The sequence below is a fragment of the Lepus europaeus genome, chromosome 23, assembly GCF_033115175.1.
Source record: "Lepus europaeus isolate LE1 chromosome 23, mLepTim1.pri, whole genome shotgun sequence".
NCBI classification, from domain to species: domain Eukaryota; kingdom Metazoa; phylum Chordata; class Mammalia; order Lagomorpha; family Leporidae; genus Lepus; species Lepus europaeus.
Genome location: NC_084849.1, coordinates 17863010 through 17880035, shown reverse-complemented (window position 1 = coordinate 17880035; position 17026 = coordinate 17863010).

The following is a 17026-nucleotide window of genomic DNA, read 5'->3' as shown; positions in this document are numbered from 1 at the left end:
TTCAGCCTCTTTCTTCCTTATCACACAGCTTCAGTTTTCATTTGAAAGGTGAGGGGAGACAGAGGGATGGGGAGAGACAGAGAGGGAGGGGGAGAGACAGAGAGGGAGGGGGAGACAGATCTTCCATCTGATGTTTCTCTCCCCACAAGTCTACAACAGCCAGGGCTGTGCCAGTCTGAAGCAAGGGGCCTGGAACTCTCCATGGGTCTCTTGTGAGGGTCCAGAGATCCAACTACTTGAGGCATCACAGCTGCCTCCCAGGGTGGGCACCGGAAGGAAGCAGGAATCAGAAGTGGAGCCAGGACTTGGACCAGGCACTGACCTGGGCTGTGGGGTCCCAAGCAGCATCTCAACCGCTGTGCTGAGCCCCTATCCCCACCCTTGCTGTTTTAAGCAGTGAGACAACAACTATATACACTGCACCTGATAGTTTGGTGCAGGCTCAGACTGGATAAAAACAGACCCGGGGGTGGGGGTGGGGGGCAGTGGCACTGTGGCCTAGTGGGTAAAGCTGCCTCCTGCAGTGTTAGCATCCCATGTGGGCGCCGGTTCGTGTCCCGGCTGCTCCACTTCTGATCCAGCTCTCTGCTGTGGCCTGGGAAAGCAGTAAAAGATGGCCCAAGTCCTTGGGCCCCTGCACCCACGTGGGAGATCCAGAAGAGGCTCCTGGCGTCGGATTGGCGCAGCTCCAGCTGTTGTAGCCAACTGGGGAGTGAACCAGCGGATGGAAGACCTCTGTCCCTCCGTACCTGTGTAACCCTTTCAAGTAAACATTTTAAAAAGACTCAGGTCTTTTCTAAGGAGCAAGTCTCGTCACACAGGCTGAGTGTCTGTGCCTTTCTATTTTTCTGAAAGCTCCCGACTTACAAATGAACCAATTGTGTGTGTGTTTAGGGCAAGCGCCTAAAAGAACACGAAGTATCCCTGTATAGATGGAGACACTGACATTCTATACCACTTATACTTTTATTTTGCTCTAGGTTCTACTAAACAGGTGCATGGAAGAATGACATCTGGGATAAATAACAGCTCATTTGGAAGAGGGTTTTTTTGGTCATTGTTTTACTTGCCTTGTTCAGAAATTGATCTAAAAGTCCTAGGGAAGTACGGGAGTTTTGTTCTTTTAGGCATTTGGGGACTTTTGCATTTCTCCTTTATTTTTCCCCAAGTGCAAAGTTCTTTCTCTCCTTTGCATCAAAAGTCAAAGAGAACAGGAGAGAGGATTTTTAGGGGGTGTAGATAGAAGCTGTAATGAATGTACATTGCCATGGAAATGCCTCCCTCCCCCCCCCCAAAAAAAAAAGATAGTACACTCTCCAAAGTGAAATGTAAACTTCTTGGAAGAAGACAGCCACGTTCTGTTATCCCGAGGCCCGAGCACACCCTGGCAGGCCCCGTACGAGGGAGTGTGCCGTTTCCACTCTCAACGTCCAGCAGCCCGGCGGTTTTCAGCCAGCAGCCCAGCTGAATGACAGTTTCAAAATCAAGGCCATTGTCCTCAAGAGTCCTTTTCATTTCAGGTGCAGATTAATTTTGGAGGCAGGCTGGCTGCCGCGCCCCCCACCCCCCATACCAGCTCCTTCCCGTTGGTTCGTGAACAGCCGGTGCTGGTTTGGATAATGAGCCCTGGGCCGGGCCCTCAACAGGCTCTGCTGGGAAATCGCTCTTGAAATCGATTGTGGCACAGTCCCGAGGCCCGGTGCCTGCCGCACACCGAGAGGCTCCTGCACACGCACTCGGTGGGTTTCAGAGCCCAGACTGCAGGATTTCACCAACGCTCGGAGTTGAAACAGACATTCACGGGGCCCATTCATCTGGGACTCAAGTGTCCCCAAACAAGCAGGCGCTAGGACCTCCATCGTATTCTCCCAGCCTAAAATGCAGTCTTTTTGTCCGTTACACCATGCATGTAATCAGCGATTGTTCCCATTGTAAATCCCAGATTCACCATCTGTATGCGCCAAAGGGCCGGGGGATGGTTAATACGCGGTCCCTATGGGATTAATCTGCAATTTCACACTAAATGATTTTTAAGTATAATTTGTTACAATGATACAACATTACCGTTTCTAAAACAAACAGCTGTGATGGTTACATTGTGATACAAAAGAAGAAAGCCGAATTCCAACCAGTTTATGTCATTGGGCCTCACGGTTTACTTTAGAGGCAGATAGGGGGAAAAAAAATCCCAGCCTAGGATCTAGGGGATGGGGCTCAGGAAGAAATCACCCTGCTTTTGGTCAGTGGGGCTCCTGGGTGTGAAGTTGAGAAAAACCATCCAGTTCTTCGAACTATTCTTTAAGCCCGGCAGGGTTGTTGGTCGTTTGCAGGATGAACTGCATATAGCGACAAGATGGCATTCTGGTAAGCATCAAACCATTGAAGTCTCTTGTGTCAGAGGAGCCCTTGAAATCCGTCTGTGATGTGACAAAGAGCTGGCTTGCAGCTTGTCAAGAAACGATTCCTTTTCATGCCATTTTTTAATGTCTTGGTTTATAGCATCAACAATCTATTTGAATTTCACAACATAAGCATATACTTCAACAAGTTTGCAAAAAAATGGCATTGAAGGATAAGGCTGGCTGCAAACAATCTTACAATCCATATGTGGCCTTTTCATAACATGTTTTCATGAATTTTAAGTTCCTTCATGTTATCCAAGAGAATATGCTTATTTGAAATCAAGACTAGCCAAAGCAAGAAGACTAAAAAGTTTTTTTAATATGTATCTATTTGAAAGGCAGAGTTATAGAGAGGGAGAAACAGATCTTCCACCCGATGGTTCACTCCCCAAATGGTTACAACACCAGTGTTGGACCAAGTCAAAACCAGGAGCTTCATCAGGGTCTCCCATGTGGGTGGCAGGGACCCAAAGACTTAGACCATATTTCAATGCTTTTCCCAAGCTGTTAGCAGGGAGCTGGGTTGGAAGGGGAGCAGCTGGGACACAAACTGGAACCCATAAGGGACACCAGCACTGCAGAGGTGGCTTTACCCACGATGCCACTATGCCAGTCCCAGAGTACCAAAGTCTGAGGCAGTTTCATCTGCTTTACCAAGCAGGAAGCTGTAGTTGGGACCAGCACTGGGTGGCACCGGCATCCTATATGGGCACCGGTTTGAGTCTCGGCTGCTCTCCTTCCAATTGTGCTCCCTGCTAACTTGCCTGAGAGAGGCAGCAGAGGATGGCCCAAGTGCTTAGGCCCCTGCACCCACGTGGGAAACTGGGATGAAGATCCTGGCTCAGCTCTGATGGAACCAGTGAATGGAAGAGCTTTCTCCATCTCTGCCTGTCTGGAACTCTGCCTTTCAAATAAATAAATCTTACTGGATGAAGTCATTCTGAGATTCAAACAAATCTGATGATCTTCCTGAGCTATTTTAGAGAGGGTTTCAGTGAGTCTTCATAGGGGTCACGTGGCCAAGGTGTTCCATCCGGGTACTCGGCAGGTACATTTGCTCAGCCTCCCCTTTTTACTGCAGTTTAGCCCATGAACTATGGGTGCGTCCTCTGTGGGGCCAAGCAGGGGAGCAGCCATTTCTCGAAGCTGCATTGTCATCAGTGGAATCTAAGGTTCTAACCCAGGAACTGTAGGGAACCAGACCGGAGGAACCGTGCCCCTAAGATGGCGCCGACTCCCTGCTTCCGGGTTCTTCCTCATCTCAGGGAGTTCCCGCTCTTGCTCGCTCCTTCCCGCCTTAGATTTCCCGCTCTAGCTCGCTCCTTCCCGCCTTGCCACGAGATTGTCCTATCCCCGCGCTTCTAGCCTATCACCTGATTTGTGACGTGTATTGTGCATATAAACCCTTGCTACGCGGGTGTAAGGGAAGTTCCTGCCCAGAAGAGATCGAAGCTGGATCTCCTGCTTGCCGAGCAATAAAGGAACCCCGTGCAAAGTGTTCGGTCTCTGTCTCTTGCTGGACGAGGACGGCGCCGAGCAGCTGGTGGCCCGTACGGGGAACTTCCTCTACGTTGCCCGGTAAGTAGAAGGTAAGCGAGGTCAGTCTTACCGTCTGGGCCCCGCGAGTGAGGTATATCTCGTGGTTGGAGGGTGGACGCACCCTAAGATAGCGGACGTGTTTCCCCGCTTTAAACTGAAAGAATAGCAGACTTGTTCCCCCGCTTTAAACTGAAAATAAGATAGCGGACGTGTCTTCCCGCTTTAAACTGAAAATGGGAAATTCATCTAGCCATTCAATGTTGCTTAATCCGTTAAAAGCATTATTGCGTAGCAAAGGGATTAAGGTTTCTAAGACCACACTTGTCAGGTTCCTTGGAAGTGTTGATTTCTTTGCGCCGTGGCTCACCCACGAGGGCCAAATAACTCTTGAGTCTTGGGAGAAATTAGGAAAGGATCTCCGGCGCACAGTTAACGATCCCCAGGAACCCGATATCGACCCCGTTGTTCTCCCCTTATGGGAACTACTGCGGGCGTGCCTCCAAGAGGAGAGGTCGGTGGGAGCGGACCGCCCGACTCTTACGGCGGTTCGCGAGGCTCTCGAGGAAGTTCGTTCTCAGAGCTCGGACGGCGCCCGGGACCTCATACAATTTAAGGACACGGGATGCCAGACTTCCTCACTGGCCTCAGGCTCCGAATGTGGCTCCGCCTCCTCTGAGTCTGAGGGGGAAGGGGACGGCGATCCTAAATCCCCGCCTCCTACGTATGCGCAGCTGCGGCAAAAGTTAAAAGATGCCTGTTTACGCCCTCTAGTGCCTACGGCTCCTCCTATCGATGTCGTGCCCGCCCATCAGATTAAAGACGCAGCGCCTCCTACTGGCGGTCATGTAGGCGTGCCTCAGCCCCATCTAACACCCGTGCCGCCATGGCCATTAAACGTCCCAAATGTGCCACCTTTTTCAGGCAGACAGTTTCATCAACAAGCCTGGAAACAGTTGCAAACTGGCGCTCCCGCTGCCCCCGCTCAGGCTTACCCTGTTTTGGCTTTGGGCACGCGAGAGGCCCGGCACGAACCATTGGACATGACAGTATTAAAACAACTTAAGGCTGCGGTCCATGACTATGGACCCACAGCCCCATTCACATTGTCACTCCTTGAATCAGTCGGCCAGTCCATTTTAACACCTAGCGACTGGACCCAATTGGCTCGGGCCTGTTTAAGTCCAGGCGGCTTTCTTTTGTGGCAATCTATGAATACAGAGTGCTGTCATGACCAGGCAGATGAAAATGCTGAGGACGGCCACCCTACGTGGAATGCTGATATGCTTTTAGGGCGTGGACCTTATCAGGCTGACCAGACCCAATTCCCTAGACAAGTATACAGGCAAATTTCCAACTGTGCCCAACGTGCGTGGAGGCAGGCGTCCAATCCAAGTGACTCAGCTAGCCACCTCACCAAGATCGTTCAGGGCACGGCCGAACCCTTCGCTGATTTTGTCGCTCGCATACTTGAGGCTGCGTCGCGTATTTTCCCTTCCGAGGTTGACGTTCAGCCACTGGTCAAACAAATTATTTTTGAGCAGGCTAATAAAGAGTGCAAAAACATTCTTCGACAATATAGACATAAATCTCTGGACTCCTGGTTAAAATACTGCAGAGATACCGGTGGGCCACTTACTAATGCGGGCCTAGCTGCGATGCTGGCAAAAGTCAAAGAAAACAGTCCAAAATCTAAATCGACCCGACCCCCCATATCTTCAGGACTTTGCTTCCAATGTCATCAACCGGGTCACAGAAAACGCGATTGCCCCAATCTCAGCCATGGGTATTCCACGGCACAGCCTTCAGGCATAGAGCCTTGTCGCCGTTGCCGCAAGGGCCCTCATAGGGCAGAGGTATGCCGTTCTGCTTTCGATATCGATGGCAACCCACTTACAGGTAGCGCCCAGGGGCCAAAAAACGGCCAGAGGGGGCTCCCCAACCCAGCGAGGAGCCCCCAAAATCAAATCTACTCTCAGGTTCCACCTCCCGTGTCTGCGCTACACCCAGTGCACCCTCAGCCCGTGCCACTCACGGGTCCGCAGGCCTGGACCTCCGCGCCACCTCCCCTCTCCTCTTAACTCCGGAGATGGGGGTACAATTAGTGGAGAGCGACTGCTCCGGTCCTCTGCCCCCGGATTCGGTTGGATTAGTGTTGGGTCGGTCCTCCGCCGCCCTCCGAGGGCTAGCTGTGATCCCCGGGGTAGTTGACTCTGATTTCACTGGTAAAGTAAAGATCATGGTTCAGGCCCCTCAGGGACCTTTAGTAATCAATCCTGGAGACCGTATCGCACAAATGTTATTACTGCCCAGTCTTCACTCTTTAATCCCAGCTAAAAACCACGTTCGCGGCGCTGGTAACTTTGGGTCCTCTGGCATTAATTTTACCGGCTTACATATGCTTTTAAATGAACGTCCCACTTTAGTGTTGCAGATTAATGGCAAGGACATTAAGGGACTTTTAGACACAGGAGCCGACAAATCCATTATAGCAACAAAGGACTGGCCTAGTACATGGCCTACAAATGTGGCGGAACAAACCTTGCAAGGACTTGGTTTTGCTCATTTCCCAAAAATCAGTGCAGCCTTGTTGTCATGGCAGGATAGCGAGGGTCATAGAGGACAGTTTTCTCCATTCATTTTACCTCTACCCATTTCCCTTTGGGGGAGAGACGTCCTGGCCGAAATGGATGTTGCTTTGGTCACCACTTCCCCTGCAGTACGATCTATGCTACAAAATATGGGTTACGTCCCAGGCAAGGGACTCGGTGTCCAGCTCCAGGGCCACCCTTCCCCCATTGAACCAAAACAAAGACCAAGTAAAGTTGGCCTGGGTTTTTCCTAGGGGTCACTGTTTCGCCTCCTAAACCAGTGGAGCCTTTACCCATCTCGTGGCTAACGGACGTACCCGTCTGGGTTCCACAGTGGCCCCTATCTCAGGAGAAACTGGAGGCAGTCAACACTCTGGTCTTGGAGCAGGTCAACGCTGGTCATTTGATCCCATCCACCTCTCCATGGAATACGCCTATTTTTGCCATCCGCAAAAAATTAGGTCAATGGAGACTCTTACATGATCTTAGGGCAGTCAACGCACAGATGCAGCCTATGGGCCCTGTGCAACGTGGTCTTCCTCTGCTTTCGGCACTTCCCAACCAATGGCCTGTTATTGTAATAGATCTTAAGGATTGTTTCTTTTCCATTCCATTGGACAAAAAGGATACCCCACGTTTTGCTTTTACTGTCCCCACCCAGAACCAGGAACAACCGGACAAGCGTTGGGAGTGGACAGTCTTGCCTCAGGGTATGACTAATAGCCCCACCATGTGTCAAGTCTATGTAGCCCAAGTACTAAAACCTCTTAGAGACCGATATTCCGACTGCAGGTGCCTACATTATATGGACGACCTACTGTGTGCAGCCCCCACAGCAGAGAGGCTCCTGGCCTTATACAGTACACTCCAACAAGTGCTGGAAGGGGCAGGGCTGCATATTGCACCTAATAAGGTGCAATTGTCGTCTGTAGTTTCTTATCTTGGGGCTATAGTCGCCCCTACTCAAATTAGACCTCAAAAAATTCAAATAAAAATCAATGCTATCTCCACTCTAAATGACTTACAAAAACTTTTAGGGGATATCAATTGGATTAGGCCCTACCTTAACATTCCTAATGCTGCATTGCAGCCCCTCTTTAATATACTTAAAGGAGACCCGGATCTTGCTTCCCCCCGAACCTTCACCTCTGAGGCCAAACAAACACTGTCAATTGTCAACGATGCCCTTAGTAAAGCTGCCCTAAAACGTTGGGACCCTGCGGGAGACCTTACTCTTTGGGTCCTCGACACCCTTAAACAGCCCACCGCGGTCCTATGGCAGGATGGGCCTCTCCTCTGGATCCATCCCTCAATGTCATCTACTAGATCTATTAGTTACTATCCCGTGGCAGTGGCGGAGATAACTCTCCTAGCCATTCAGAGGGCTATCCAACATTTTGGACGCGAACCATCCACCATTGTTGTCCCCTATTCCATGGAACAGGTACGTGTGCTAATCGCTTGTACTGATGCTTGGGCGGTTTTAGTCTGCTCCACTTCCGCAACTATTACAAACAGAACACCCTCTGATCCTTTGCTAACCTTTGTTCAGTCTCACCCAGTTATTTTTCCAAAGTCCACATCCCAAAAGCCCTTACAGGGAGCCCCAGTAGTGTATACCGACGGTTCTAAAACAGGAGTCGGTGCATATGTTGTTTCAGGATCTGTGCCAAAAACATTCCAATTCGCTACTAACTCCCCCCAGGTAACTGAACTTCTTATAGTTAACCAAGTCTTCTCTGATTTCCCCGGACCTGTCAATATTGTGTCTGATTCACGCTATGTGGTTAATTCTGTGTCTATCCTTGAGGCCGCAGGACTAGTCAATTCTTCATCCTCCGTAGCGACAGTTTTCCTCACCCTGCAAAAATCTATTTGGAATCGGTCTGCTCCTTTCTTTATTACTCATATTAGAGCTCATTCTTCCTTACCTGGACCCATGACCACAGGCAATGCTATAGCTGATCAAGCCACACGCCCCATTTGGATACTCCAATTTTCTTCCCCAGAAGAGCAGGCTATCCAGTTTCATTCAGAGTTCCATGTAAACGCAAAAACCCTTGCCGCCAAATTCGGTCTTTCTCGTGCTGCCGCTCGCGATATTGTTCGCCATTGTGCCGCATGCCCTACTTTAACCCCTGTGCCTTCGGTGGGGGTTAATCCCCGAGGATTACTACCAGGACATATCTGGCAGATGGATGTCACCCACATATCCGAGTTTGGGACCTTAAAGTATGTTCATGTGTCAGTTGACACCTGTTCCCAAGTAATTTTTGCTTCTCTGGAGACGGGTGAGCGTACCACCCATGTCATTAATCACTGCCTTGCTGCATGGGCAGCCTGGGGCAAACCAAAAACTTTAAAAACAGATAATGGTCCTGCATACACAAGTAAATCATTCCAAGATTTCTGCACCCGTATGCAGGTACAACATAAAACTGGAATCCCTTATAACCCTCAGGGACAGGCCATAATTGAAAGGGCTCATCGAACCCTCAAGACTTTTCTCTTAAAACAAAAGGAGGGAATTGCCACGGGCAAAACCCCTCGAATGCGCCTCTCCCTTGCACTGTTTACTATAAACTTTTTGAATTTGACAGATCATTCTATGTCCCCCGCTGAGAGACACATGTTAAAGGAGCCATCTTCACGAGGCTATGTCCGTTGGAAAGATGTCCTCACGGGAAAGTGGTACGGCCCGGATCCGGTATTATGCTGGAACCGAGGCGCGGTCTGTGTCTTCCCACAGGAATCTGGAAGAGAACCTCTCTGGATACCGGAAAGATTGGTCAGAAAAACAGCCCCGCCGCCACAAGATACACCTCTATCACCTACGGACGACATCTCCCCCGAGATAACCGAGATTACCACGCTCTCACAGGACGACAAATTGCAACAAAACAACGAGACGTGAGATGCACCCCTTCCGCTTCTTCATACTGGCAGCGGCTTTGCTCCCTGGCTCTTATGCGGGCTTTAACTCCAACCCCACTGCTTTACTGCAGAACGTAGGCAACCCTTGCGACTGCAAGGGGGGGACCAGCAACACCGTACTGCAGCGTACTCACATCGCCACAGCTGATTGTGGGGACAAAACTGCATATCTGCCCCTCCAGGGGATCCCCGGCCTACCTCACGCCTCACATATGGACAATGCCTCCATCAGGCACACACCTTCCTCGAGTTGTCTTGTTCCCCCTCTCATTCATTGGGCTGTATCACCCATCCCTGACGGGGAGCGAAAACTGGGTATGCGAGACCAAAGGTACTGCAGCAGGAGTCCACCCGGGGGTTCCGGGGGTCCTGGGAGAGCATATGCATATGCATGCAGGTTCAATTCCCAGCCCGCCCCAGCAAAAGGGAATAAAAACTGATCCCTAACGGAGACATCAGGGGTTGTGGCCAGGCCCTTGAAGTTCCGTAACTAACGGATCACAAGCACGCTGGGTATGCACCTCTACTCTCTGCCTAGTAAATATTCTCCCGGCCCTCATGAGCCAGGGCCGTCGGGGATGTGATTTGTGCAAAAACAAAAGGAGGGAGATGTAGGGAACCAGACCGGAGGAACCGTGCCCCTAAGATGGCGCCGACTCCCTGCTTCCGGGTTCTTCCTCATCTCAGGGAGTTCCCGCTCTTGCTCGCTCCTTCCCGCCTTAGATTTCCCGCTCTAGCTCGCTCCTTCCCGCCTTGCCACGAGATTGTCCTATCCCCGCGCTTCTAGCCTATCACCTGATTTGTGACGTGTATTGTGCATATAAACCCTTGCTACGCGGGTGTAAGGGAAGTTCCTGCCCAGAAGAGATCGAAGCTGGATCTCCTGCTTGCCGAGCAATAAAGGAACCCCGTGCAAAGTGTTCGGTCTCTGTCTCTTGCTGGACGAGGACGGCGCCGAGCAAGGAACAATGACAGTAGTAGCCAAGGTGCTGCTGTCAGAAGCCAATGGGTGCAGACAAGCAGAAGGGGTTCTATATACAGTCAGGTCGACAGGCAGGGTACACCAGGTCACATCCACTTCCTGTCCCTCATCTGGGGGCACTAGCGCCCCTCTCCCTGCATCACCAGGGCTTGAGAAGCATGTGCAAAGCACTTAGTGCATCCCTGGGTTAAGTACATTGTTGGGAAAGGCCAGTTTGTCCTTGTCATTAGCTACTCACATCCCGAGGTTTTGACTCAAGACTCATACGCGAGTAAGTGAAACATCTTATGTCTGTCCTCACTCTACTGTGAGAGAGACAGCAACGACCAATGAAAACCCATTCAAAGACAAACAGCAAAGGGTAGGCTTGAGGGCTGGGCAATGAGGAATAGTGGGGCTTGTAGCAAACTGGAGAGCATGTGCTCTAACTATGGGCCACTGTGCTCAGCCCCAGCTGCTGGCCACCTCCAGGAATGCGGCCTGCTGTGGCTGACTTCTCATTGCATAAAGCTGAAAATCCCACCTTGGAGAATTTTAAAATTTTGGCATCTAATTCATTTTTTTAAAGAAAAGCTGCAGGGCCAGTGCTGTGGCATAGCAGATGAAGCCACTGCCTGTAGTGCTAGTTCGAGTCCTGGCTGTGCCACTTCCAGTCCAGCTCCCTGCTCATGCACCTGGGAAAGCAGTGGAAGATGGCCCAAGTGCTTGGATCCTTGAACCCAAGGGGGAAAAGCTCCTGGCTCCCCAGCTGCAGCCACTGCAGCCATTTAGGGAGTGAACCAGCAGAGGGAAGATCTCTCTCTCTCTAACTCTGCCTTTCAAATAACTAAATTGGTCTTTAAAAAGAAAGAAAAGCCTGCAAGCTAAAGTCTGTGTGTGGCTGAATGCAGATGGCAGACCCTGGCTCAAGATCTCCGATAACAATGCTAGCAGGGGACGTGGGTCGGAGAGAGCAGCACAGGTCTGTCAGTGACAGAGACCCAGGCACGCTGTGCAGTGACACATAAGCTACTCCCCAACGGAGACCTAGAGGCTAGAACACCAGCTCTGCAAGAGATGAGAAAGTAACACGAGAGTCACAAAGTGACTGGATTAAAGCCATCCCAGCACGGAGGGGCAACACCGCCTTTCCCCACCTGCAGATGATGAATGGGGTTTCCTGACGGAGAAGGAAAAGAAAGGGCTTAGACAGGGTAAGGTTATGGATTCAGGGCGAAAGACAAGGACCCTAGTTTTTCCATGCATTAAACAGCATCACCTTGCGTGAACAGAAGCTAAATTCTCCCGGGGTGCAGGAGAAGGCTGTGCAGGTCGCCGGAAATGTTCAGCAAATGCAGATTTTCCTGGCTTTAAAGGATCTCGCCTCTGAGAGTATGGGGAAGAGGTGAGAGGAATACGAGATGACCTGGAAACACAGCCCAGGTTTGGGGAGCAGCAGGTGCTGTGTGGAAGCGTCGCCCAGCCCTGGATGATGCTTGTTCTTTTACAGACCGGGGAGCAAAGGTGCAGGGAGGAGCTTGCCCAAAGCCAGGGATGGCCCAGGGACAGTCAGTGCCGAGACTTGAACCTGGGCTGCCTGGCAGCCGAGCCATCAGGAAGCCCACCCAGGTGCTGTCACCATGCTTAAAGGATGTATTGTGGGCAGGGAAGGAGTGACACTGGATCACTCTAATTCACATGGAATTGTTGTGTTCAAATGGCACCAATTAATTCACTTTCCGAAAATCAAATATGCCCAAGATTATGTCAAACAACCTGGTACGTCTTGTGATGAACACAGGAGATCTCTCGGAATGTCTCAGGGCCCAGGGTTCATCAACTAGCAGCATGGCAGAGAAATTCAGTAAGAACAGCCAAGAGATGGCCTAAATCTTTAAAAATCTGTTTTAAGCTGTAGGTGCCTTATTTGTTTTATAGGCTTCAACTTAGCCAGGGGTGGGTGTTTGGTGCAGTGGTTGAGACACTAGTTTGGATGCCCACATCCTAGATCAGAAAAGCTGGGTTTGAGTGCCGGCTCCACTCCCGAGTCCAGCTTCCTGCTCACACATACCCTGAGGGGCAGCAGGTGATGGGAGGCCTGGCTTGGGCCTGGCCCACCCTAGCTGTAGGGGGTATTTAGGGAGTGAACCAGGGGATGGAAGAAGGAAGGAAGATCTCTCTTTATGCCTTTCAATTAAGTGAAAGCCAGTAAATAAGATTTTAAAAAGACAACTTTAAGCCCAATAGAATATCTAAAAAGTTTCAGTGTTGTCGTCACCAAGAACATAGTTACAATACATTGGTACAGCATTACCTGTTTCCATGTTTGCACTCTTCTGTGTTTAGAGGTAGGTATTTGTTAAAGCAGTAGAAATGGCATTGTGCACGGTCAACATAAAATTTCCTCTGCACCTGCATGGACTTGGCCTCGAACTCTCAGGAGGAGACAGACCACCAGGGATGTCCGCATGGGGCGGGGGTGGGGGGCTCGGTGATTTGCGGCTCCTCACTCCCTCCAGTCAGAAACAGCTGCGTAGGAGGTATTTTCTCTCTATCCTCAGAGTAGATAAGCTGGCCCGGGATCGCTCTGTTCACTAGTTTTCCCTTATACTGATGGAAATAAACCTGGAACCTACAACCTGGCCTTCTCCACTCTTTGTGGAGTTACAGAATCAAAGGCCTGTAGTTTTTATTCTTTGCTCCCCCCCCCAAAAAAAAATTCTCAAAAGGAAGTCAGTCTTCCAGAAGAGAAAAACAATGAAACAACCGAAGCACCTGTGCCCAGCCCAGCGAGCACAGGTGGGGCACACCCTGTCCTCAGTTCAGTTTGTGCCCACCTACCCTCCCGAGACCCAGATCGGGACGGTGAGGGGACTGCATCCACAGGGAGGCAGCAGGACGTCAACAGGACATCGAGACCTTCTGGACTCCCTCTCTGGAGACGTCCAAGGGTTCAGCACCCGTGCAGTAAATAAGACATAAAGCATTCATAAGCAGCAGTCCCTCCGCACTCGCGCTCCCAAAGCGAACTCTAATCCACTTAGCAGCCACGCTAACAGTGGCAGAGATCCGGGCCTCCTCTTGGGAAGCGGCTGTTAAGCTTTGCGCTGCAGCTTTGTGCTGCCTCGGAACCAAGGCTCAGAGGCTGCTGGCATGAACCCCGACGAGAGACACGGGATAAACCTCCCATCGGAGTTTTTCTCCTAAGAAAACATCGCCTCACTAGTGGATAGAAGTTGGCAAAAACAAGGGGGAAACACCAGGCAGTCTCCAGCATGCCTGCTATGGCTCAGACACAGCCCGGGGCTCGGGGGCCCACCTGGGGGTGTCCTAGCATCACCATTCCTCAAGCAAACTCTGGGTGCACCTGCTTCATAACCGCCCCCTGCAGCTCACTGGACAGAGCCAGTGCCAGGGCGGGAGACAGAGAAGTGATTACTTCTTGCTGCTTGCTTCTTGCGTACCCTGGCACGCGTGATCAGAGAAGCACCAGACACACTAGTGACAAAATAAGTCCCTCCTCCGCCCCCAAGCTCTTTCCTGCAATGGCTCTGCTGTCACTCAGGTGCCACGCAGTGGAGACGCCCCCTGTCTGTAGCAAAAGGGAAGACAGCATCGGTCTCAGGCATTTCAGTGGCAACACTTGCAGCAACCGCACCTGGAGTAAGGAACCTCTCAGTTCTTTAGGGAAATGGCCATGATTCCCGGACACAAGTGCCCGCAGAGAAACCAACTTCTCCTAGCAGGGGTGGGCAACCTTGCTTCTGCCAGGGATCCTTAGGGTATTGATTACATCGTTGGTGTTATCAACGTCAAACGTAGCCTGCTATATGTTCATTGGCTGCATTGCGGTTGCATGGGCAGGGCCAGAACAAACAATGGCCTGTGGGCTGCGAACTTTCTCCATCTTTTCCATCATGTGTGAATCTACAGAACTTACAGATTGCTGTGACAAGGGACTGAAAGTTCAATAGGTTATTTTGCTTGGTTGTTTTTAAAACAAGGCCTGTTCTTCATAAAATTAAATGTTTTTTTTAAAAAAAAAAAAAACGGTTATTTATCTGAAAGTCAGAGTTACACAGAAAGAGGTCTATCCATCTGATGGTTCACCCCCTAATTGGTCGCAATGGCTGGAGCTGCGCTGATCCAAAAACAGGAGCTTCTTCCAGGTCTCCCACGCAGGTGCAGGGGTCCAAGCACTTGGGCCATCTCCTACTGCTTTCCCAGGCCAGAGCAGAGAGCTGGATCGGAAATGGAGCAGCCAGGTCTCAAACCAGCACCCATGTGGGATGCTGGCACAGCAGCCCAGGATGTTAACCCGCTGCGCCACAGCGCCGGCCCCTTAAATGCTAGTTTGTAACTGGCCCATTTCTAGCTTCCGTACCTCTGCTTGCTTGATAATGGCCAGGGCCACTAGACTGTGGTTTCTCCTGTCTACTCCCGGCCGTGGACACGGGATAGCCCAGGTGGCGTCAAGGTTACAAAAAACCTGGCTAATTAGCTAACTGCTTCTCGCTTCCATGTGCCTGCTTTCTACTTGCGCAAGCTCACATGCATAATCAAATGTCTGATAAAACGTAGGTTCTGCCTTTACAAAGCCCCCAGCACTGCAGCTCGGGGCTGTCTTCCCTGGACTGCTCTGAGAGAGGGCAGTCGCCAGCTGGCTAATAAAGACTCCTAATTTGACTTCAGAAATCTCGCTGTGTTTTTCATCTGTGCGCCCCACAACACTGCATGGATGCCTTTGACTTTTTTTATGATTTATTTATTTATTTGCAAGGCAGAGTCACAGAGAGGGAGAGGTCTTCCATCTGCTGGTTCAGTCCCCAAATGGCTGCAACAGCTGGAGCTGGGCCCATCTGAAGCCAGGATCCTGGAGCTTCTTCCAGGTCTCCCACACGGGTGCAGGGGCCCAAGCACTTGGGCCATCTTCTGCTGCTTTCCCAGGCCATAGCAGACAGCTGGAGTGGAAGTGGAGCAGCCAGGACTTGAACCGGCGCCCACATGGGATGCCTGCACAGCAGGCGGCAGCTTTACCTGCTACACCACAGCGCCACCTGATGCCTTTGAGTTTAAAATCTTTCCAGGATCCATCAACTGTCAAAAGAGAAACTTGACCCCCAACGCTCTGAAGGTACAAAACCAGACCTGAATGAAAACGACTGTTACTTCAAAAAGAGGTGCCAGTCACCCACATGGACAATTCCAGCCACGACGGACGCGGTACAGCCCAGTGCTTGGGACACCTTTGCTTAAACGCGGCAGTAAATTTAAGCCCTGCAGGGACGTTCCAAGCAACCACACTGCGGAAAACCACCTTTTTAAGCAGCCAAAAATCAAAACTTAAAGATCTACAGGTTGGGGCAAGGTGGAAAACGGGAGTTTCATGACCACGACCTGAACTAACACCTGCAAACTGCATGTTCACCTCCGGGACCCCCGCTGATCTGTTTACTCTTGGGAGGCGTGTCCAGGGGCTGTGGGTCACACCTCACCTAAATGGAAAAGCCCAGGCACACCCAGCCGGGGCAGCCCCGGGCTCTTCCTGAACCCCAGACTCAAACTATGAGTAAGGAAAGGCTCCCCAGTCCCGGGGCGCAGGACCCCCGTGGCTGAGGACGGCCGCAAAAACTCCCACGCAGCATGGGAGGCCCCACCGTGCACCTGCCTTGCAGGTGCAAGGGTGCGCGGCGGGCCCGGAACGGGTTCGAATCCCGACGCTGCCCATTCTGGCCGTGAGCCCTGGGCCCAGCCTCTGCCGCTTAGGGCTGCAGACCCTCGCCCCCACCCCACCCCCGGTCTAACCGCGGCCCGCCCGGTCTCCAAAGAGGCAGGTGTAAAGAAGAAACCAGACACAGGCGCAAAGGACAACGCACAACCGGGGGAGGGGCGGCCGCGGCTGCTCCGTCGGCCCTTTGCTTCCCCGGCCCAGGGCTAAGGCCAGAGTGCGCGGGCGAGGGCGCCGGCAACGAGCCCGGACTGATCCCTGACACCTGGCGGGGCCGGGCCCGCCTGCAGCCCGCGCTTCGCGCCACCTTTCCCGCGCCGGCGGGGACGCGGGCCGGGCGGCGGGCTGCAGGCGGGCTCCAGCCGCCAACGGCTCGGCTCGGCTCGGCGCCGGTCCCCGATCGAGCGCCGCAGCCTCCACCGCCGTCGGGACACCCGGGCAGCCGGGCCCCGCGGCTGGGGGGCGGGACGGGGGTGCGGGGCGCCCCCAGCCGCAGCCTGGGCAGGTGGAGGCTCCGGGCGCCAGCGCTCCCGGTTCCGCGGCCCCTGCCGCCGCGCGGACGCAAACTTTCTTAAAGGGACAGGTGACCGGGGCGCGCGCCCACCTGGGCCCCCGACCTGGCCCGCGCCCCCAGGAGGGGACAGGGGCCGGCCGTAGGTCCGCCGCCCGCCCGCCCGCCTCCTTCAGCCGGCTCGTGAGTTTCTGTGCACGCGGCATCCTTGTGCCACTGAGTTCCCTCTGCCCACGCCACCCTCCCGCTGTCTACACGCATGCTCGCGGGCGCTCAGTGGGTCAAGTCTGAGCGGGGGGGCGTCCCAGCCCCCCAACACCCCCAAGCCCCGGGCGGCTCCCCCGACCCACACCGGAGCCCCCC